Source organism: Somniosus microcephalus, chromosome 10, assembly GCF_052327205.1.
Source record: "Somniosus microcephalus isolate GS21.2 chromosome 10, FLI_Smic_1.0, whole genome shotgun sequence".
Taxonomy (NCBI): Eukaryota; Metazoa; Chordata; class Chondrichthyes; order Squaliformes; family Somniosidae; genus Somniosus; species Somniosus microcephalus.
In genome coordinates this window covers 15,431,204-15,454,511 of record NC_140996.1, presented here as the reverse complement: position 1 = coordinate 15,454,511, position 23,308 = coordinate 15,431,204, and positions in this window count along the sequence as shown.

The following is a 23,308-nucleotide window of genomic DNA, read 5'->3' as shown; positions in this document are numbered from 1 at the left end:
TCGTCGTCCTCATGCTCCTCCTGCTCCTCCTCCTGAGGTGGTGGTCCAACGTGAGGTGGCATTGCCTGAGTCCTGCGGATAGCCAGGTTGTGCAGCATGCAGCAAACGACGACGAATTGGGAGACTCGATCCTGCGAATACTGGAGGGCTCCCCCGGAGCGATCGAGACAGCGGAACCGTTGCTTGAGCACGCCGATTGTTTGTTCTATGAGGTTCCTCGTCGCTTCATGGCTCTCGTTGTATGCCTCTTCAGCAGGGGTCGTGGGCGCGCGGAGCGGGGTCATGAGCCAGGTACACAAAGGATAGCCTTTGTCCCCGATAAGCCATCCTCTTGGGGGAGGCTGTGCCTGGAACATGTCAGCCACAGTTGTCTGTCGCAGGATAAAGGCATCGTGGCTGCTGCCTGGAAAGCGGACATTGACAGCTAGGATGCGCTGCCTGTGGTCACACACCAGCTGTACATTGAGGGAATGGTAGCCCTTCCCGTTGCGGTACTCCTCGGCATGCTCAAGAGGTGCCCGCAAAGCCACATGCATGCAGTCAATGGCGCCCTGCACCATGGGGAAGCCCGCTATTCTTGCAAACCCCACTACACGCTGCTGCTGCTTGTCCAGGGTCATGGGGAAGGAGATGAATTGATGTCTCCTTCTGAAAAGGGCTTCGGTCACCTGGCGGATGCAGCAATGCACGGCGAACTGGGAGATGTTAGCGATGTCCCCAGTAGCGGATTGGAAGGAGCCGGAGGCATAGAAGTTGAGAGCCACCGTCACCTTCACTGCCACCGACAGAGACGTCCTGCGCATCAGCTGTGGCTGCAGATCTCTCTGAAGCAGCCGGCAGATGTCTGCAACCACCTCCCTTCGGAATCGCAGCCTCCTAACACACATCGCGGCAGACATGGTCAGATAGGAGGTCTGCTGGCAGTATACCCTGCGTGGGTAAGGCCTCAGTTGGCGACGCCTGTTGCCCCCTCTGCGTCTAGCCAGGGCTGCCACTCTCTCACGGCGTCTGTAAGCCCTTCTGGCATAAGGCTGAAATTCAGCGTTGCCACCCAATGCAGCCCCCATTATATGCTGGCAAACACTGAGCTCTGAATGAAGGCAAAGATAATTGGTAAGCTCTGGCCTGAGCCAAAAATACCTGTCCAAGTGTTGGTCCAAACCAGTAAACTCTCCTCCTTGGTCTCTGTCCAAAAAACCGTTGCACAAGAGTGAATGCTGCAAAATGGCTGGCCTTTATACTGCTGGGTAAGTGCCCTTTAATTAGCGCTCCCCGCGGCCCGGCTGGCCTGTGTACCGTTTCACTTCACAGTCGCTCGGGCCGCCCGGCGCACAATGGGCCGGCGCGAGTGAAGTTCCGGTTTGGGGCGCACAAAGGGCGTTGCACTATTAAGTGACGTCATGATCTGCGTCATGATCTGCGCGCGCAGCAGGGCGCGCGCTAAGACTTTGCACCGGCAATAAATGTGTCCTGAAGTTGGGGAGAGGTGCAGATCGCGCTGCGCCCGGGCGATAAGCGCCTAGCGCTCGAGATCTACTCCTCCTAAGGCGCTAACGGCTGGCGCGCCCAACTGAATTTCTAGGCCCTAGTCTCTCTGTCTGTCTCTCTGTCTGTCTCTCTGTCTGTCCGGCTATACAATCAAAAGTTATAGAGCGTACCTACACATATGTTATATCAAAAGAAGGCTTATCATTAAGGGACTCTCATTGGTGTATTTACTTTTTGGTCGGACAAAAATTGTGCCGACGGTATACAAAAAACGTTCAAAATTCCGCTCATTATCCGCTCATTAGCATCGAGTGACGTGAAGGTTGACCAATCGTACAGTCGAGCGACCCGACGGTCGACCAATCGCTGCGTCACGGGGGCGGGTTCATTGCGTGTGCAGGCGGGCCATCCTAGAGTCGAGCGACGTGACGATTGACCAATCCTACAGTTCAGTGACCTGACGGTTAACCAATCGGTGCGTGTGTGGGCGGGCCTAATGCTTCTGAGTTGAGGTGAGTGGCCGCCATCTTGATTCCAAACTCTTCATTTCTTTTACCCACTTTCTGCGTGTTTCTTTTCAAATCTAGATTTCCAGCAAAAAAAAGTTACTTTTAAATCACAAATTGTTTTAAAAAAAAATTTAATTAATTTTTTAAATCTTTTCTCTAACCTCAATAATTTTCCTACCTTTCACCGCTATTGCAGGCAGGCCTCAAAGCCTGGGCCTCTGTTGCCGAGCCACGCCCGAGCTATGCACCTCCCGTCCCGCTCAACAAGCGGCCCGCAATCACCGCCATATTTCTAAAGGCTGCCGGCGCGGGACTGAGGTGAGCGTAGCCATCGCCGCCATCTTAGTAAAGACGGGCGGGGCGGGATTCAGCGCGCGCGTCAACATCGGCCCGGAGCGCGAGCGAATCGGCGGTCTTGAAGCCGGCTCGGGTGGGGGGGCGGTGCTCGGGAGGGCAGGAAGGGGGGGGAAGGGTTACCCCGGCAACCGGGCCCGGCCCTCTCTCACAGCCTCAAGCCGGCTCACGCCCGTTTCCCGGGGCTTGGCTCCAGCGCAGACCCAGCCGCAATCGGCGGTCTTGAAGCCGGCTCGGGAGGACGGGGCTCGGGAGGGCGGGGGGCGGGGGCAGATCTCGGGAAGCGGGGGAAGGTTTACCCCGGCAACCCGGGCCCGGCCGTCTCTCACAGCCTCAAGCCAGCTCACGCCCGTTCCCGGGGCTTGGCTCCATTTGCGGCCGCGGGCCACTCACCCTCTATCCTTCCCTCCGTCTCTCTCTCCTCCCCCCCTCCCCCTCTCCCCGTCCCCTCTCCCCCCCCCTCCCTCTCCCCCCCTCCCTACCCCCTCTCCCCCGCTCCCCTCTCCCCCCTCCCCCCTCCCCCCCTCTCTCTCCCCCCTGCCTCACCCTCTCTCTCTCCCCCTCTCTCTCCCCCCTGCCTCACCCTGTCTCTCTTCCCCTCTCTCTCTCCCCCTCCCTCCCCCTCTCTCTTTCCCCCCTCCCTGCCCCTCTCTCTCTCTCCCCCTCCCTCCCCCTCTCTCTCTCCCCTCTCCCACCCCCTCTCTCTCTCCCCCTCCCCTCTCCCCCTCTCTCTCCCCCCTGCCTCACCCTCTCTCTCTTCCCCACTCTCTCTCCCCCCTCCCGCCCCCTCTCTGTCTCCCCCTCTCTCTCTCCCCCTCCCTCCCCTTTCTCTCCCCCCTCCCACCCCCTCTCTCTCCCCCTCCCTCCCCCTCTCTCCCTCCCCCTCCCTCCCCCTCTCTCCCTCCCCCTCCCTCCCCCTCTCTCTCTCCCCCCTCACTCCCCCTCTCTCTCTCCCTCCTCCATCCCGCTCTCTCTCTCTCCCCTCTCCCTCCCCCTCTCTCTCTCTCCCCTCCCTCCCCCTCTCTCTCTCCCCCCTCCCTCCCCCCTCTCTCGCTCCCCCCTCCCCCTCTCTCTCTCCCCACTCCCTCCCCCTCTCTCTCTCCCCCCTCCCTCCCCCTCTCTCTCTCTCCCCCTCCCCCTCTCTCACTGCCCCCCTCCCTCCCCCTCTCTCCCTGCCCCCTCCCTCCCCCTCTCTCCCCGCCCCCTCCCTCCCCCTCCCTCCCCCTCTCTCCCCCTCTCTCTCTCCCCCTCTCTCTGCCCCCTCCCTCCCCCTCCCTCCCTCCCTCCCTCCCCCTCTCTCTCTGCCCCCTCCCTCCCCCTCTCTCTCTCGCCCCCCCTCCCTCCCCTCTCTCTCCCCCCTCCCTCTCCCTCTCTCTCTCTCCCCCCTCTCTCTCTCTCCTCTCTCTCTCTCCCCCCTCTCTCTCTCCCCCAGTCTCTCTCTCCCCCAGTCTCTCTCTCCCCCTCTCTCTCCCCCCAGTCTCTCTCTCCCCCAGTCTCACTCTCCCCCAGTCTCTCTCTCTCTCCCCCGTCTCTCTCTCTCTCTCTCCCCCGTCTCTCTCTCTCTCTCTCCCCCAGCCTCTCTCTCTCTCTCTCTCTCCCCCAGTCTCTCTCTCTCTCTCCCCCAGTCTCTCTCTCTCTCTCTCCCGCATTTTCCTCTCTCTCTCCCCCAGTCTCTCTCTCCCTCTCTCCCCCCAGTCTCTCTCCCTCTCTTCTCCCCCCAGTCTCTCTCTCTCTCTTCTCCCCCAGTCACTCTCTCTCTTCCCCCCAGTCGCTCTCTCTCTTCCCCCCAGTCGCTCACTCTCTTCCTCCCAGTCGCTCTCTCTCTTCCCCCCAGTCGCTCTCTCTCTTCCCCCCAGTCGCTCTCTCTCTTCCCCCCAGTCACTCCCTCTCTTCCCCCCCAGTCGCTCTCTCTCTTCCCCCCAGTCGCTCTCTCTCTTCCCCCCAGTCGCTCTCTCTCTTCCTCCCAGTCGCTCTCTCTCTTCCCTGACACTGTCCCTGACAACTATGTGTGCAGGAAGTGTGTCCAGCTGCAGCTCCTAGCGGACCGCATGGCGGTGCTGGAGCTGCGAATGGACTCACTCTGGAGCATACGCGATGCTGAGGATGTTGTGGATAGCACATTCAGTGAGTTGGTCACACCGCAGGTAAAGGCTAGCTCAGACAGTAAATGGGTGACCAAAAGGCAGGGTAAAGGCAGGAAGGTAGTGCAGGAGTCACCTGCGGTCATCTCCCTCCAAAACAGGTTTACCGTTTTGGGTACTGTTGGGGGAGATGACTTATCAGGGGAAGGCACCAGCAGCCAGGTTCAGGGCACCATGACTGGCTCTGCTGCACAGAAGGGCGGGAAAAAGAGGGATAGGGCTATAGTGATAGGGGATTCAATTGTAAGGGGGATAGATAGGAGTTTCTGTGGCCGAGACCGAGACTCCAAGATGGTATGTTGCCTCCCTGGTGCAAGGGTCAAGGATGTCTCGGAGCGGGTGCAGAGCATTCTGAAGGGGGAGGGGGATCAGCCAGTTGTCGTGGTACATGTAGGTACCAACGATGTAGGTAAAAAGAGGGAGGAGGTCCTACAAGCTGAATTTAGGGAGTTAGGAGCTAAATTGAAAAGTAGGACCTCAAAGGTAGTAATCTCTGGATTGCTACCAGTGCCACGAGCTAATAAGTTTAGAGAGAGTAAGATAGATAAGCTAAATACGTGGCTTGAGCAGTGGTGCAAGGGAGAGGGATTTAAATTTTTGAGGCATTGGAACCAGTTCTTGGGGAGGAGTGACCTGTACCAAGGGGACGGTCTACACCTGAACTGTGAGGGAGCCGATGTCCTCGGGGTAATATTTTCTAGGGCGGTTCGGGAGGATTTAAACTAATTTGGCAGGGGGATGGGAACCTAGGTAGTGGAAAAGAGGGAAGTCATATGAAGTCAGAAATAGATGGTAGAAAGGTGAGAAGCAATAAGCAAAGGAGAGAAACACAAAGGGCCAAACTAATTCATAATGAGAGTGTGAAAAAAGCAAGCCTGAAGGCTTTGTATCTTAATGCTAGAAGCATTAGGAACAAGGTGGATGAATTAGTTGTGGAAATAGAGGTAAACAAGTATGATTTGATTGGGATTACAGAAACGTGGCTGCAGGGTGGGCAAGGCTGGGAACTTAACATCCAGGGACATACAATATTTAGGAAGGATCGGGAAAAAGGTAGGGGAGGTGGGGTAGCATTGCTGGTAAAGGAGGGGATTAATGCAATGGAAAGGAAGGATATTAACTCGGATGAAACGGAATCTGTATGGGTAGAAATGAGAAATAGCAAGGGGAGGAAAACGTTAGTGGGTGTGATATATAGGCCTCCAAATAGTAATATGGAGGTGAGGGAAGGCATAAAAAGGGAAATTAGAGAAGCGTGCGATAAGAGCACAGCTGTCATCATGGGTGACTTTAATTTACATATTGATTGGACTACCCAAATTAGTAAAAATTCTGAGGAGGAGGAATTCCTGGAATGTTTTCGGGACGGTTATCTGGACCAATATGTCGAGGAGCCGACTCGAGATCAGGCCATTTTAGACTGGGTATTGTGCAATGAGAAGGGACTTATCAGCAATCTTCTTGTACGAGGCCCCTTGGGTCAGAGCGATCATAATATGATCGAGCTCTCAGTCGAGATGGAGAGTGAGGAAATTGAATCAGAGACTAAGGTCCAGAACTTAAATAAAGGGAATTATGAGGGTATGAGACGGGAATTGGGTAAGATTGATTGGGTGGTGTTTCTGGGGGGATTGACAGTGGAGAGACAATGGCAAGCATTCAAAGATAGAATGGAAGAATTCCAGAACATGTTTATACCAGTTTGGCATAAAAATAAACCTAAAAAGGTGACTCAACCGTGGATAACGAGGGAAATTAGGGACAGCATAATATCAAAAAAAAGGGCATATCAACTGGCAAAAAAAAGCACCAGATTGGGGGCAGTACAGGATACAGCAAAAGAGGACAAAGGGATTAATCAGGAAGGGGAAAATAGAATACGAAAGTAAACTTGCAGCAAACATAAAGACAGGCTGCAAAAGCTTTTATCGGTATATCAGGAGGAAAAGACTGGTAAAATCCCAAGTCGGTCCCTTGCAGTCCGATTCGGGAGAATATATAATGGAGAATAAGGAAATGGCAGACCAATTAAACTCATACTTTGGTTCTGTATTCACAAAGGAGGACACAAATAACCTCCCAGGAATATCGGCAAACATAGGGACTAATGAGAGGGAGGAGCTGACAGAAATTAGTATCTCTAGGGATATGGTGTTGGGTAAGTTGAGGGGACTGAAGGCTGACAAATCCCCGGGGCCTGATAAACTACATCCTAGGGTACTTAAGGAGGTGGCCCTGGAGATAGCAGATGCTCTAAGGATCATCTTCCGGAACTCATTGACTCGGGAACAGTACCCGTGGATTGGAGGGTAGCTAATGTTACCCCAATATTTAAAAAGGGGGGTAGAGAGAAAGCAGGGAATTATAGACCAGTAAGCCTTACATCGGTTGTGGGCAAAATGCTAGAGTCCATTATTAAGGATAAAATAGCGGAGCACTTGACAAAGGGGGAAAGGATCGGACAGAGTCAACATGGATTTACAAAGGGTAAATCGTGTTTGACTAATCTGCTGGAATTTTTTGAGGAAGTAACTGGTAAAATAGATGGGGGAGAGCCAGTGGATGTGGTGTACCTTGACTTCCAGAAAGCCTTCGATAAGGTTCCACACAAAAGATTATCATGCAAAATTAAGGCTCAAGAGATTGGGGGCAAAGTATTAACGTGGATAGAGAACTGGCTGGCGGATAGAAAACAGAGAGTTGGAATAAACGGCTCGTTTTCGGAGTGGCAGGCAGTGACCAGCGGGGTGCCGCAAGGATCTGTCCTGGGACCCCAGCTGTTCACAATATATATAAATGATCTGGATCAGGGAATTGGATGCAATATTTCCAAATTCGCTGACGACACTAAACTAGGAGGAGGGGTGGGCTCTGATGAGGATGTCAGGAGGCTACAGTGCGATTTGGACAGGTTGGGGGAATGGGCGGATACGTGGCAGATGCACTATAATGTGGATAAATGCGAGGTTATCCACTTTGGGGGTAAAAACAGGAGGGTAGATTATTATCTAAATGGCAATAGATTGGGAGATGGGGAAGTGCAGAGGGACCTGGGTGTTCTTGTGCACCAGTCACTGAAGGAGAGCATGCAGGTGCAACAGGTGATTAAGAAGGCAAATGGTATGTTGGCCTTCATATCAAGGGGGTTCGAGTATAGGAATAGGGATACCTTACTACAGCTGTACAAGGTGCTGGTGAGACCGCATCTGGAGTATTGTGTACAGTTTTGGTCGCCCCATCTGCGGAAGGATGTTCTTGCCATGGAAAGAGTGCAACGGCGATTCACCAGGCTGATACCTGGAATGGCGGGAATGACCTACGAAGAGAGATTAAATAGTTTGGGCTTGTACTCACTGGAGTTTAGAAGATTGAGAGGGGATCTCATCGAAACATATAAAATTATGGCAGGCCTGGACAGGCTGAATTCAGAGAGAATGTTTCCAATGGCAGGGGAGCACAGAACCAGGGGCCACAGTCTAAAAATAGCGGGCAAATCATTTAAAACAGAGATGAGGAAGAATTTCTTCACTCAAAGAGTGGTGAGCCTGTGGAATTCCCTGCCACAGAGGGCTGTGAAGGCTAATTCAATAAATATTTTCAAGAGAGAATTGGATATATTTCTGAAGGCTAAGGGGATTAAGGGTTACGGAGAAAAGGCGGGGACGGGGTACTGAACTGGTAAGATCAGCTATGATCTCAGACGAAGATCAGCCATGATCTCATTGAATGGCGGAGCAGGCTCGAAGGGCCGAATGGCCTACTCCTGTTCCTATCTCTATGTTTCTATGTTTCCCCCCAGTCGCTCTCTCTCTTCCCCCCAGTCGCTCTCTCTCTTCCCCCCAGTCGCTCTCTCTCTTCCTCCCAGTCGCTCTCTCTCTTCCCCCCAGTCGCTCTCTCTCTTCCCCCCAGTCGCTCTCTCTCTTCCCCCCAGTCGCTCTCTCTCTTCCCCCCAGTCGCTCTCTCTCTTCCCCCCAGTCGCTCTCTCTCTTCCCCCCGTCGCTCTCTCTCTTCCCCCCAGTCGCTCTCTCTCTCCCCCGTCTCTTCTCTCTCTCTCTTCCCCCCGTCGCTCTCTCTCTTCCCCCCAGTTGCTCTCTCTCTTCCCCCCAGTCGCTCTCTCTTCCCCCCAGTCACTCTCTCTCTTCTCCCCAGTCACTCTCTCCCTTCCCCCCAGTCGCTCTCTCTCTTCCCCCCAGTCGCTCTCTCTCTCCCCCCGTCTCTCTCTCTCTCTCTTCCTCCCAGTCGCGCTCTCTCTTCCTCCCAGTCACTCTCGCTGTTCCCCCCAGTCGCTCTCTCTCTTCCCCCCATCGCTCTCTCTCTTCCCCCCAGTCTCTCTCTCTCTCTTCCCCCCAGTCGCTCTCTCTCTTCCCCCCAGTCGCTCTCTCTCTTCCCCCAGTCGCTCTCTCTCTTCCCCCCAGTCGCTCTCTCTCTTCCCCCCAGTCGCTCTCTCCCTCTCTTCCAACAACAACATGCCCTCAAAAAAGCCTCGGCACCGCCGGGCACTCCAGCTAGTCTAAGATAAAACAACAGAGCCGCTTTTAAAGATGAATCGGCAAATGGTACTAATGAAAACTGGCTCATGAAGTGATGTGATGCAGTTCACGCCTCCAATTCCTCACAGGCTCAGTTGTCACGAAAACATAAGAAATAACAAGGACAAGAAGATTCCTTTCAACCCACTGAAGCTGATGCCTCTGGAAACCAAACTCTCCTATCTCAGTATCAAACTGCATTTTGAAGGTCCCTCATGCCTTTTTGTCTCTGCTACACTGTTTGCCAAACTCTTATCCCCTTTTCAGATTAAAGGGTTCCTTCCTAATATCTATTTTAAATTTACCTTTCCATGGGTTTAGATTTAAATCCCGCTGTCCGAGAAAAATAGTGGTTATCTTCTAAAGTTGTTGAACTCAATGTTGAGGCCGGAAAGCTGTAAAGTGCCTAATCGAAGGATGATGTGCTGGCCCTCAAGCTTGCTGCATTGTCTGGACACTGAAAGTAATGAACATACCATTACTTACAGCTCCTTTCTTAAGGCTGTTACGATGTGCTACCAACTTAAGACCAGCTGTTGCATTGTTTGAAAAAACAGCCAGGCAAAATCCATGTAACAGAGCCTGGCTGCAATTCTATCTCTGGGACCAGAGATCGTGGGCTCACTTGCCTAAGCAGAGCTCTGCTTCCAACTGGTGAATTTGAAATGTTTTGAGCCTGGTAGTACTCGCTTTCTTGAACACTTAAAAGTGACTCTACGTATAAAGCTTATAAAGTAGCAATGAGGCTCAACAAACTGCCCCATTACTCTTTAAACCTGGCTTCACACCACACTAAATTTAACAACAAATAAATAAAAGACAGGATCCAATATCAAATAATAAAGAAGGATCTCGTACTGAAGGAAAAAATATGATTTATTTCTGTTTCTTTTCTCACCAGTTGAGAGCCTTGGAGAAAGAGGGTGTAGAAGAGATTTACTAGAATGGAACCACAGATGAGGGACTTAGAAAGAATCATAGAATGGTTACAGCACAGAAGGAGGCCATTTGGCCTGTCGAGCCCATGCCGGCTCTCTGCAAGAGCACTTCAGCTAGTCACGATTGAGTCTGCCTCCTCCACCCTCTCAGGCAGTGCATTCCAGATCCTGACCACTCGCTGCGTAAAAAAGTTTTTCCTCGTGTCGCCTTTGGTTCTTTTGCCAATCGCCATAAATCTGTGGCCTCTGGTTCTTGACCCTTCCGCCAATGGGAACAGTTTCTCTCTTATCTACTCTGTCTGGACCCCTCATGATTTTGAACACATCTATCAAATCTTCTCTCAATCTGCTCTAAGGAGAACAACCCTAGCTTCTCCAGTCTATCCAGGTAACTGAAGTCCCTCACCCTTGGAACCATTCTCGTAGATCTTTTCTGCATCCTCTCCAAGGCTTTCACACCCTTCCTAAAGTGCAGTGCCCAGAACTGGACACAGTACCCCAGCTGAGGCTTCAGTTACCTGGAGAGACTAAAGAAGCTATGATTGTTCTCCATAAAGCCGAGATGATTAAGGGATGATTTAGTAGATGTGTTCAAAATTATAAAGGGTTTTGATAGTGTAAAAAATCAGAAGAAACCTTCCATTGGCAAGAGGGTTTGTTGGCAGAGGGCACAAATTAAAGGTAATTGGCAAAAAAGTTTTACACAGAGAGTTATTATCATCTGGAATGCGTTGCTTGAAAGGGTGGTGGAAGCAGATTTAAAAGGCAATTGGATATATACTTGAAAAGGGAAAATTAGCAAGTTGCTGGGGGAAGAGCAGGGGAGTGAGACTGATTGGGTATCTCTTTCAAAGAGTTGGCACAGGCACGATGGGCCAAAGGGCCTCCTTCATGTGTGAGCCTTAAGTATGAGTATTGACGGACAATTAGATGATTGGAGGCACCCGAGCCAGACTTGATGTTCTGGACTTATTACATGCAGATAGCACCCTCTAGTGGTAGTTAGTGTATAGCAGTGTTAGTATACTGCAATAGGTCATTTGACCTTGTTCCTGTTTTAACCCGGAAGTAGTAGTATTCCAGAAAGAACCTACTGAGTAATGGAGAATCTTCCATGAGGGATTCTCAATCCTGTGTAATCTCCTCTTATATGCTGGGCAGGACGCAATGTCTGTGAGTATCTTTGTTTGTTAACATGATAGCAACTTTGTCAGTGTAGTATTTGACAATACTTTGTTTATAAGAAGTTATTAGTTGTTAGCTACAGAAGTCTAGCTCAAGTGCCATTTAGTTATGCAATTAGTCTATTCTATTGTTATAAATATGTCTATATCTTATGTAACATCTAATGTATAGTACTAAATTCTATGTCCAAAACATACTTTGTCTTTGTTTACAGTTTCACAAATTTGTTCAAGTAAAGCTTCAAAACAGCAAACCCGCTTGTCGAGCAATTATTTGAATGAGTGTTTAGCTGGCTGGATAACTAGATAGGAGCATGTCTAGCGAGACCAGTACACTTGATCTTGCCTTTATTTCCTGTCCACTTATGTGTATTTCTCGTATGGCAGGAAAACTGGTTGATTTCCCTCTACCTCAGGCCAATTGTAACAACTTTACTATTACCCCAGTTTGAGATCTGCAAACTCACTATAGAACAGGGACCAAACCTGGAATCTTTCTCATCTGTATGGATCATTTTGGTCACTGGATAAACTTGCTGCACCACTGAAGTCGCTATCAAATATGAGGCTATTCTAAATGTAATATTCTTTATTTGGAGTATGTTAAATACATGCACAATCCATACTGTTCCATCCACCTTGGACCAAACATGTGTTTGAATAGAATTTGTCATATATTTGCCTCAGCATACTGTGATGGATTCCAATTCTGGCCTCTTGCACATCCCGGGTTCTCTTGCTCCATCATCAGCTGCCTAGGCCTCAAGCTTTGAAATTCCCTTCTTAAACGTATAAAATTCTAACAGGACTAGAGAGACTAGATGCAGGAAGGATGTTGCCGATTGTGGGAGAGTCCAGAACCAGGGGTCACAGTCTAAGGATAAGGGGTAAGCCATTTAGGACAGAGATGAGGAGGAATTTCTTCACCCAGAGAGTGGTGAACCTGTGGAATTCTCTACCACAAAAGGCAGTAGAGGCCAATTCATTAAATATATTCAAGAAGGAGTTAGATATATTTCTTGAGGCTAAAGGGATCAAGGGATATGGGGAGAAAGCAGGGACAGGGTACTGAATTTGGATGATCAGCCATGATCTCATTAAATGGCGGAACGGGCTCGAGGGGCCGAATGGCCTACTCCTGCTCCTATCTACTAAACCTCTCCGCCTTTCTACCTCTCTGATGCACTATCAATTGCTACAAAAGACTGGAGATTGAGAAAGTAATAAACAGGCTTTTATTACCAAAGAACAGAGCATGCCTCTTGTGGTTGCCTGGTATCCAAAAGGGCCGGGGGCTGCTGAGCAGCGACCTTTATACCCAGCCATGAGGGTGGAGCCAGGGGCGGAGTCAGCTGAGGCATGCACAGACAAGTACAACAATATGCAAGAGTGAACAACAGTACTAACAACAGTGGTGAACAACAATACTAACAACAGTGGTTTACCACATTCACCCCTTGTTTAGAATTGAGTCCGGCGGGGTGAAGTGCACTAAAAATTTGTGTACTGAAGTCTATCAGGAGGCCTTGTAAGCCGTCCTGAGCGTCGCAGCAGCGGCGGTGATGGTGCAGCATCCAACGTTGAACCCGGTGTCTCGTTCAGAGGAGGAGTAGCAGGTGGCGGACCCTGGGGCTGCTGCATGCCGTCTACAGGGGTCAGAGCATGGGTAATGGAAGGTAGCGATGGTGGTCTCTCAGAGGCACCCGAAGGTGCGAGGTCTCGTGCGGGGACTGTGTCCTGGGGGTAGGCAGGAGTAGCGGTGGGTGGCGAAGAGGGTGTTTCAGGAGCACCCGCAGGTGCGAGGTCTCGAATGGAGACTGTGTCCTCCCGCCCGTCCGGGTACACCACGTAAGCATACTGCGGGTTGGCGTGGAGGAGGCTCACCCTCTCGACCAGGGGGTCCGCCTTATGGGTCCTCACGTGCTTCCGCAGTAGGACGGGGCCTGGAGAAGTCAGCCATGTTGGTAGCGAAATCCCCGATGTGGACTTCCTGGGGAAGGAGAACATTCTCTCGTGAGGAGTGGCATTGGTGGGTGTACAGAGCAGCGACCAAATGGAATGGAGCGCCACAGGGAGGACCTCCTGCCAGCGGGAGGTTGGAAGGCCCTTAGATTTTAAGTTTAAAAGGACTGCCTTCCAGACTGTCGCATTCTCCCTTTCCACCTGGCCGTTACCCCGGGGGTTATAGCTGGTGGTCCTGCTTGTAGCAATGCCTCTCGCGAGCAGGTACTGCCGAAGTTCGTCGCTCATAAAAGATGAGCCCCTGTCGCTATGGATATAGCTAGGGAATCCGAACAATGCGAAGAGGTCATTCAGACATTTAATGACCGTGGTACTGGTCATGTCCGAGCAAGGGATGGCAAACGGGAAACGGGAGTACTCATCAATTATATTGAGGAAGTACACATTGCGGTCAGAGGAGGGGAGGGGCCCTTTAAAATCGATGCTCAGCCGCTCGAAGGGGCGCGTGGCTTTGATCAGGCTCGCTCTGTCTGGCCTATAAAAATGCGGCTTGCATTCGGCACAGATCTGGCAGTTCCTGGTCATGGTCCTGACCTCCTCGATGGAGTAGGGCAGGTTACGGGATTTGATAAAATGGAAGAACCTGGTGACCCCCGGGTGGCAGAGGTCATTGTGGAGGGTCTGTAATCTATCAACCTGCGCGTTGGCGCACGTACCATGTGATAGGGCATCTGGGGGCTCATTGAGTTTCCCGGGCCGGTACAAGATATCGTAATTGTAGGTGGAGAGTTCGATTCTCCACCTTAATATCTTGTCATTCTTGATTTTGCCCCGCTGCTTATTATGAAACATAAAAGCTACTGAACGCTGGTCAGTGAGCAGGGTAAATCGTTTTCCGGCCAGGTAATGCCGCCAATGTCGCACGGCTTCCACAATGGCCTGGGCCTCCTTTTCGACAGAGGAGTGTCGAATCTTGGGACCCTGGAGGGTCCTTGAGAAAAAGGCCACGGGTCTCCCCGCCTGGTTAAGGGTTGCAGCTAGGGCAAAGACGGATGCGTCGCTCTCCACTTGAAAAGGGAGGGACTCATCCACAGCGTGCATTGTGGCCTTCGCAATATCGCTTTTTATGAGAGTGAAGGCTGCACAGGCCTCTGCTGTCAGGGGGAAGGAGGCGGACTTGATGAGGGGTCGGGCTTTATCCGCATAGTTGGGCACCCACTGAGCATAGTAAGAGAAAAACCCCAGGCATCTCTTCAGTGCTTTCTGGCAGTGGGGGAGGGGGAGCTCCATAAGAGGGCGCATTCTATCGGGGTCTGGGCCGATGACTCCGTTCTCCACTACGCAGCCAAGAATAGCAAGGCGCTTAGTACGAAACATACATTTGTCTTTGTTGTATGTGAGATTCAGCCGCTGGGCCGTCCGGAGGAATTTCTCTAGATTAACGTCATGGTCCTGCTGGTCGTGGCCGCAGATGGTGACGTTGTCTAGATATGGGAAAGTGGCCTGGAGCGCGTTCTGGTCAACCATCCGGCCCATCTCCCGTTGGAAGACAGAAACCCCGTTGGTGACGCCGAAGGGAACTCTGAGAAAGTGATAGAGCCGACCGTCAGCTTCAAAAGCTGTGTACTGGCGGTCCTCAGCCCTGATGGGGAGCTGGTGGTATGCCGACTTCAGATCAATCGTCGAGAACACCTGGTATTGTGCTATCTGATTGACCATGTCAGATATGCGGGGGAGTGGGTATGCATCCAACTGGGTGTAGCGATTGATCGTCTGGCTGTAGTCAATAACTAGGCGCTGTTTTCCGCCAGTCTTCACCACCACCACTTGTGCTCGCCATGGGCTATTGCTGCTCTCGATAATCCCTTCCTTCAGGAGTTTCGCTACCTCGGATTTAATGAAACCCCTATCCCCGGCACTGTAACGCCTACTTTTGGTAGCGATGGGCTTACAGTCGCGGGTGAGGTTAGCGAACAAGGAGGGGGGGGAGACTTTAAGGGTGGAGAGGCTGCAAATGGCGCGCGGCGGGCGATTTAAAAACTGCTGGCTGCAGACCGTGAGAGGGGGGAGGGGTCCACCGTACGCTAAAGTGGCACTCTTAAGGTGGCACTGAAAATCCAACCCCAGTAGGACGGCAGCGCAGAGATCGGGCAGGACCAGAAGTTTAAAATTTTTGTATTCAGTACCCCGCACTGAAAGAGTCACCATACAGTAGCCACCGACTTCCGCTGACTGGGCTTTGGAAGCCATAGAGATGCGATGACGCGTCGGCAGGACCGGGAGAGAGTAACTGCGCACCGTGTCGGGGTGTATAAAACTCTCCGTGCTCCCGCTGTCAAAAAGGCAGGTAGTGGCGCGGCCGTTTACCGTAATGTTCATCATGGACCTGGACAGTTGATGCGGGAGAGATTGATCCAGCGTCATGGAAGCCAGCGTATGTTCAAGCGTGTCGATGCGGTCGTCCGATGAGGCGGTGGTGGAGTCCGGGTCCCCCGTAACCGAAGTCGGAGGCGTCCAAGATGGCGGACAAAATGGCGCGCCCACGGTCCCGATCCCCACGCGGCTGGGGGAGCCCAAGATGGCGGGCAAGATGGCTGCGCCCACGGTTCGCACGCGGCGCTGCTGGCGTTAGCGGTCTTCCCTTTGCAGGCGCTAACGTAGTGACCTTTCTTCCCGCAGCCGGAGCAGGTAGCATTCTTCGCGGGGCAGCGTGCTCTAGGGTGTTTAGCTTGGCCACAAAAATAGCATTTTTGTGCCTTGGAAATCGCTGCAGCAGTCGGAGGTGGCGGTCCCATGGCCCAAGATTGCGGCGTCCACGGCGCAGGACGATTAGGGGAGAAAGCGTCCATATTTCTGTGGGCCGCGTCGAGCGAGAGCGCGAGGGACACTGCCTTTGTCAGGTCTATTTCACCCTTCTCCAGCAGCCTCTGCCGGGAGTAGTCGGACCTTAGACCCGCAACGAAAGCGTCTCGTATCAGTCCCTCCGCATGTGCCGCGGCCGATACTTCCTTGCAGTCGCAGCCGCGTCCGAGTGCCCGCAGTGCCCGTAGGAAGGCCTCCACCGATTCCCCGGGCTGCTGTCTGCGAGATCTTAAAAGGTGCCTGGCATAGACCGTGTTAACCGGGCGTGCATACTGCCCTTTCAGTAGGTCGATAGCCGCCGCGTAGGTCGTCGCATCTTGGATTAAAGTATAGACTTGGTGGCTCACCTTCGAGGCCAGGATTTTCAGTTTATTTTCATCAAGAGTCACGGTCGAGGCTTCCAGATACGCCTCAAAGCAACGCAGCCATTGTGCGAATTTAGTCGACGAACCCGCTTCTTGGGGGTCTAGGTCCAGGCATGTTGGTCTGAGGGCTCGCAGCAGCGCCTGCTGCTCGGCGTTTTGCGCCATCGGTTGATCAGCATCCGCAGCCAACATTTAACTTTGGTAGTAAAATTGATGCACTATCAATTGCTACAAAAGACTGGAGATTGAGAAAGTAATAAACAGGCTTTTATTACCAAAGAACAGAGCATGCCTCTTGTGGTTGCCTGGTATCCAAAAGGGCCGGGGGCTGCTGAGCAGCGACCTTTATACCCAGCCATGAGGGTGGAGCCAGGGGCGGAGTCAGCTGAGGCATGCACAGACAAGTACAACAATATGCAAGAGTGAACAACAGTACTAACAACAGTGGTGAACAACAATACTAACAACAGTGGTTTACCACACTCTCTCTCCTTCTTTAAGGCGCTCCTTAAAACCTACCTCTTTGACCAAGCTTTTGATTACCTGTCCTAATATCTCTTTATGTGGCTCGTGTCAAATATTGTCTTTTTATGCTCCTGTGATGCGCCTTGGAATGTTTTATTGGGACATTGAAGGTGCTATATAAATGCAAGTTGTTGCTGTTATTGAATGCAGATAAATTGTACAGCACTGATCGGGGCTGAGGTTAAAGAAGCTTTAATAGAGTGTTTGAACAATTTAGTGTTTCAGGATTTAGCTTGGTAATTGTTTTCTTGATCCAATTCTGATACTGTTTTCCTGGAGTGATGATTACATTAATACTTAGGGAGGCTCATTACTGTATTTATTTGGGAAACAGGTAATGGAGAGTTATTGATATTAACTCTGACTCTATATGGTAGTCGCCGCACAGCACAGACTAGCAGGAATAATGAGCATGCCTTGCATTGCTCCACAAATGCATCGCATCCCCCAAAAAAGCACCAACCTGCATGAGGATGACAGTTTCACACTATCAATCCTGGGCTTTTCAGACTTGAGACTGGCTAATTGGGTGCTAAATATAAGGTGGCTTTATACAGCAATCTGTTGTTCACTATAGATTAGGCTGAAACTGTCGGGACTCAATTTATCTGTGACCCTTTAAAGATGATGGATTTGAACCTAGGTCTCCAGGGGTGAAGTGCAGTAGATGAGATTAATGGCTTAACCAGCTATTAGGTCCATCTCTCACAGTAAGGGCCCAAGATATATTGATATGCTTCCTAGTTTTGTATTTCTTCAGCCCTACCCAGAACAAAGGAGCAGGACATGTAGCGTGGAATGAATTAAACATGACTTGCTGCAGTGGTTATTTGAGTTAGAGAGATGTTTTCTCATAAAATTACAAATATTTGCAAAGATGTTCTAAGATGCTGACTGATAATTGGATTTATAAGGTAAACCTAAGAATAAAAGGAGACACTTTGACGTGCTTAAGAATATACAAGAATCGACACACTCTGCATAAGCAATCCATTTGCTAAAGGGAGCATGATGTTTTCTGTTTTACTGGGATAGAGAGCTGTTCAGTAGAACATAAAATAGATGAACAAGAAAAAGAGGGTCCATGGAAAAACCATGGTCCGTACCCAAGGACATAGGGGAATGAAAATCATGTGAATATAAAATCAGAATAAGGACAAGGCAAAATTGCTAAATAATTACTCATCTTCAATCTTAGCAATGGGAATGGAGGATATGATGCCAGATTCACAGACAACCCCTAGAAATTAGTGTACCTGGATGAGTGCAGCTCCAACAACACTCAAGAAGCTCGACATCATCCAGGACAAAGCAGCCCGCTTGATTGGCACCCAATCCACCACCTTAAACATTCACTCCCTATACCACCGATGCACCGTGGCTACAAGGGGCACTACAGCAACTCGCCAAGGCTTCTTCGGCAGCACTTCCCAAACCTGTGACCTCAACCACCTAGAAGGACAAGGGCAGCCGACGCATGGGAACACCACCACCTCCAAGTTCCCCTCCAAGTCACACATCATCCTGACTTGGAAATATATCGGCCGTTCCTTCATCGTCGCTGGGTCAAAATCCTGGAACTCCCTCCCTAACAGCACTGTGGGAGTACCTTCACCACACGGACTGCAGCGGTTCAAGAAGGCGGCTCACCACCACCTTCTCAAGGGCAACTAGGGATGGGCAATAAATGCTGGCCTTGCCAGTGACGCCCACATCCCGTGAACGATTAGTAAAATGATGAAAAGCTTACAAGGGGTCATTAGCATTAATGGAAAACTTGTATTAAATAAAATAGCAAGATTGAAGCCAGACACACATCCACACCAAGTTGCTTTGCACCCGAGGGTGTTAAACAAAATAGGAGAGGAAATTGACAACACATTGGTTACAATCTTCCAAAGGAGTATGATATTGTTGCTATCACAGAGACATGGTTGAGGGAGGGGCAGGACTGGCAACTCAATATTCCGGTGTATAGAATCTTCAGGCAAGACAGAGGGGGGTGTAAAAGAGGAGGGGGTGTCGCAATATTAATCAAGGAGTCAATTACTGCTGTAAGGAGGGATGTTATCTTAGCAGGTTCCTCTAATGAGGCCATATGGGTAGAACTTAAAAACAAAAAGGGGGCAAGCATATTGCTGCGAGTGTACTATAGGCCCTCAAACAGTCAGGGGGAGATAGAGGAACAGATATGTAGGCAAATCTCAGAGAAGTGTAGAAATAATAGGGTAATAATAGTAGGGGATTTCAACTTCCCCAATATTAACTAGGATAGTCAGAGTGTGAAAGGCTTAGAGGGTACGGAATTCTTAAAGTGCATCCAGGAGAGCTTTTTGAGCCAGCATGTAGAAAGTCCTACAAGAGAGAGGGCGGTACTGGACCTAATTCTAGGGAATGTAACCGGGCAAGTGGTAGAAGTGTTAGTAGGAGAGCATTTTGGTGACAGTGACCATAATTCGGTGAGATTTAAGGTAGTCATGGAAAAGGACAAAGATGGACCGGAAATAAAGGTTCTAAATTGGGGGAAGGCCGATTTTAATATGATAAGGCAGGATCTGGCCAAAGTGGACTGGGATCAGCTACTTGTAGGAAAATCCACATCAGAGCAGTGGGAGTCTTATATAAAGGAAATAGAGAGGGTACAATGCCAACATGTTCCCGTGTAGGTCAAGGGTGGGACCAACAAACCCAGGGAACCCTGGATGTCAAGGGATATACAAGAATGGATTAGGAAAAAAAGAGAGGCTTTTGGCAGATACAAAGGACTAAAAACAGTGGAAGCCCTAGAGGAGTATAGAAAGTGCAGGGGGGTACTTAAAAAAGAAATTAGAAGAGCGAAGAGGGGGGATTAAAAAACACTGGCGGGCAAAATAAAGGAAAATCACAAGGTGTTTTATAAGTATATTAAGAGCAAGAGGATAACCAGGGAAAGAGTAGGGCCCATTAGGGACCAAAGTGGCAATCTGTGTGTAGAGCCGGAAGATGTAGGTGATGTTTTAAATGAATATTTTGCCTCTGTGTTCACTATGGAGAAGGACGATGTAGGCATAGAAATCGGGCAGGGTGATTGTGATATACTTGAACAAATTAGTATTGAGAGGGAGGAGGTACTAACGGTTTTAACCGGCTTAAAAGTGGATAAATCCCCAGGCCCTGACGAGATGTATCCCAGGCTGCTGTGTGAGGCAAGGGAGGAGATTGCAGGGGCTCTGACACAAGTTTTCAGAACCTCTCTGGCCACAGGGGAGGTGCCAGCGGACAGAAGGACAGCTAATGTAGTACCATTATTCAAGAAGGGTAATAGGGATAAACCAGGGAATTACAGGCCAGTGAGCCTAACATCAGTGGTAGGGAAATTATTGGAAAAAACTCTGAGGGACAGAATTAGTCTCCACTTGGAGAGGCAAAGGTTAATCAAGGATAGTCAGCATGGCTTTGTCAGGGGGAGGTCGTGTCTAACCAATTTGATTGAATTTTTTGAGGGGGTGACTAGGTGCGTGGATGAGGGTAGTGCAGTTGATGTAGTCTACATGCACTTCAGTAAGGCTTTTGACAAAGTCCTGCATGGGAGATTGGTCAAGAAGGCAAGAGCCCATGGGATCCAGGGCAATTTGCCACATTGGATCCAAAATTGGCTTAGTGGCAGTAGGCAGAGGGTGATGGTCGAAGGTTATTTTTGTGACTGGAAGCCAGTGTCCAGTGCTGTACCGCAGGGATCGGTGCTGGGTCCTTTGCTGTTTGTAGTGTACATTAATGGTTTAGATATGAATGTAGGAGGCATGATCAGTAAGTTCGCAGATGACACGAAAATTGGTGCAGTGGTAAATAGCGAGGAGGGAAGCCTCAGGCTACAGGATGATATAGATGGGTTGGTTAGATGGGGAGAACAGTGGCAAATGGAATTTAGCCCTGAAAAGTGTGAGGTGATGCATTTTGGGAGGACTAACAAGGCAAGGAATACACAATGAATGGTAGGACCCTAGGAAGACACAGGATCAGAGGGCCGTTGGTGTGCATGTGCATCGATCCCTGAAGGCATCAGGACAGGTAGATAAGGTGGTTAAAAAGGCATATGGGATACTTGCCTTCATTAGCCGAGGCATAGAATATAAGAGCAGGGAGGTTATGATGGAGCTGTACAAAACGCTAGGTAGGCCACAGCTGGAATACTGTGTGCAGTTCTGATCGCCACACTATAGGAGGGATGTGATTGCATTGGAGAGGCTGCAGAGGAGATTCACCAGGATGTTACCTGGGCTGGAGTGCTTCAGCTATGAAGAGAGACTGGACAGGCTGGGGTTGTTTTCCTTAGAGCAGAGAAGGCTGAGGGGGCCCTGATTGACTTGTACAAAATTATGAGGGGCATAGATAGGGTAGATAGAAAGGAACTTCTCCCCTTTGTAGAGGGGTCAATAACCAGGGGGCATAGTTTCAAGGTAAGGGGCAGGAGGTTTAGAGGGGATTTGAGGAAAAACTTTTCACCCAGAGGGTGGTTGGAATCTGGAACTCACTGCCTGAAAGGGTGGTAGAGGCAGGAACCCTCACAACATTCAAGAAGCATTTAGATGAGCACTTGAAATGCCATAGCATACAAGGCTACGGACCAAGTGCTGGAAAATGGGATTAGAATAGACAGGACTTGATGGCCGGCGTGGACATGATGGGCTGAAGGGCCTCTTTCTGTGCTGTATAACTCTATGAGTATGACTCTATAAAGCTCCCTGGATTCAGGAATAGTAGCAAAGGATTGATAGGAAGCAAACAATGCACCCTTATTCAGAAGAAATGAGTGAGGAACAAACCAATTAACTATAGGCCAGTGAGTTTAATTTCAGCAATGGGAAAATTCCTGGCAATATTTTAAATTTGGGTGCGCAGTCCCTTTAACAGGCTGCGCTGCCCATTCAATGTTTCGCACATGCGCAAAATTTCACATTGTAAAAGCTGGTCCGGTGCAGCGCAGCTCAGAGGGAAAGTTGATTGCTAGTATCTATCATCATGAACAGACTGCGTGAGCACATGGAAAATAATCACCTGATCAGTAAACATGGTCTTGTGTCAAGGTAGGTGTCAAGTTTTCAAGATATTAAGAGGAACAGATATTAAGGGTAGATAGAGAGAAACTATTTCCGCTGGTTGGGGATTCTAGGACTAGGGGGCATAGTCTAAAAATCAGAGCCAGACCTTTCAGGAGTGAAATTAGGAAACACTTCTACACACAAAGGGTGGTAGAAGTTTGGAACTCTCTTCCCCAACGGCAATTGATTCTAGATCAATTGCTAATTTTAAATCTGAGATTGATAGTTTTTTGGTAGCCAAAGGTAATAAGGGATACTGGGCAAAGGCGGGTGACATGAATCAGTCATTCATGAAAGAAAGACATGAAATAATACTGAGCGGCCTACGGGTGGCGCTGTCCAGGGAGAGTATAAATACTCGGGCACGGGCCCAGCTTGCGCAGGACATTCTTAACAGGAACTAGTGAATTACGCAACTAGAACTCCATGTTGTAAAACAGCTGATTAAAGCTTTGTTTAACGCTTAGACCAAGTGCCTAGTAGTTTTCTTACGTCAGCAGGTATATGGAGTTAGGTCACAGATCAGCCATGATCTCATTGAATGGCGGAACAGGCTCGAGGGGCTGAATGGCCTCCTCCTGTTCCTATGTTCCTATAAGGTGTCATGATTTGCGATTTCTGACTATGCCACCATGAGAGAACCATGGTATAACGTGTTAAAAATGCAACTATCGACCTCTCAAAGGTTTGAATTCACAGGAGAGCAAGGTTGTTATGGATTACGATTCAGATGGGGTGTCTGAACCAGTGTGCTTTGGGCAAATAAAAATTACCTTGGTCGCTTCAGTGATCACCCATACTTCAGTTGAGGTGATTTGATTCATTTGAGCTCAGCAGGATTAGCTGCCAGGGTAGCCTGATCTGTTTTTTGCTTCTTGGAGTCAGAATCAACAAAAAGAAGTGGGGAAAAAAAGAAGTATCGGGGTCAGTCAGGTCCAACAGAAGTCTGAGCTGAGAATTAAAGTGTCACAGATCAGCTTTGCTAGCTAAGACCTGACTCAAAGTTAAATAAAACAAATATTGAATATTTTGCCTGCTGTTCAGGATAGTACAGTGTTCTTTGTTGTTTTGTGTTGTTGGGGAAAGGGTTGTAAAAGAAATTTAAGAAAACCTGGAATCGACACTTTTTTTCACTAGTGTATGTTGTGTCTCCTTGTGTTCTTATACTATATATATTACAGACACTTTTAGTTCATTTTAGTTAGTGCTTTTACTTAGCTGTATCTTTGCTTTGTTACAGTGCTGCCGCATGGTGCGGAGTGATACAAGATGTCTGACGCTGCACTGTGCGCTGCCCGTGCACAGTGTGCCACATAGCAATATAACTACACCATACCAAAGTAGTTCCATACCAAAGTAGTTCCATTTAACGA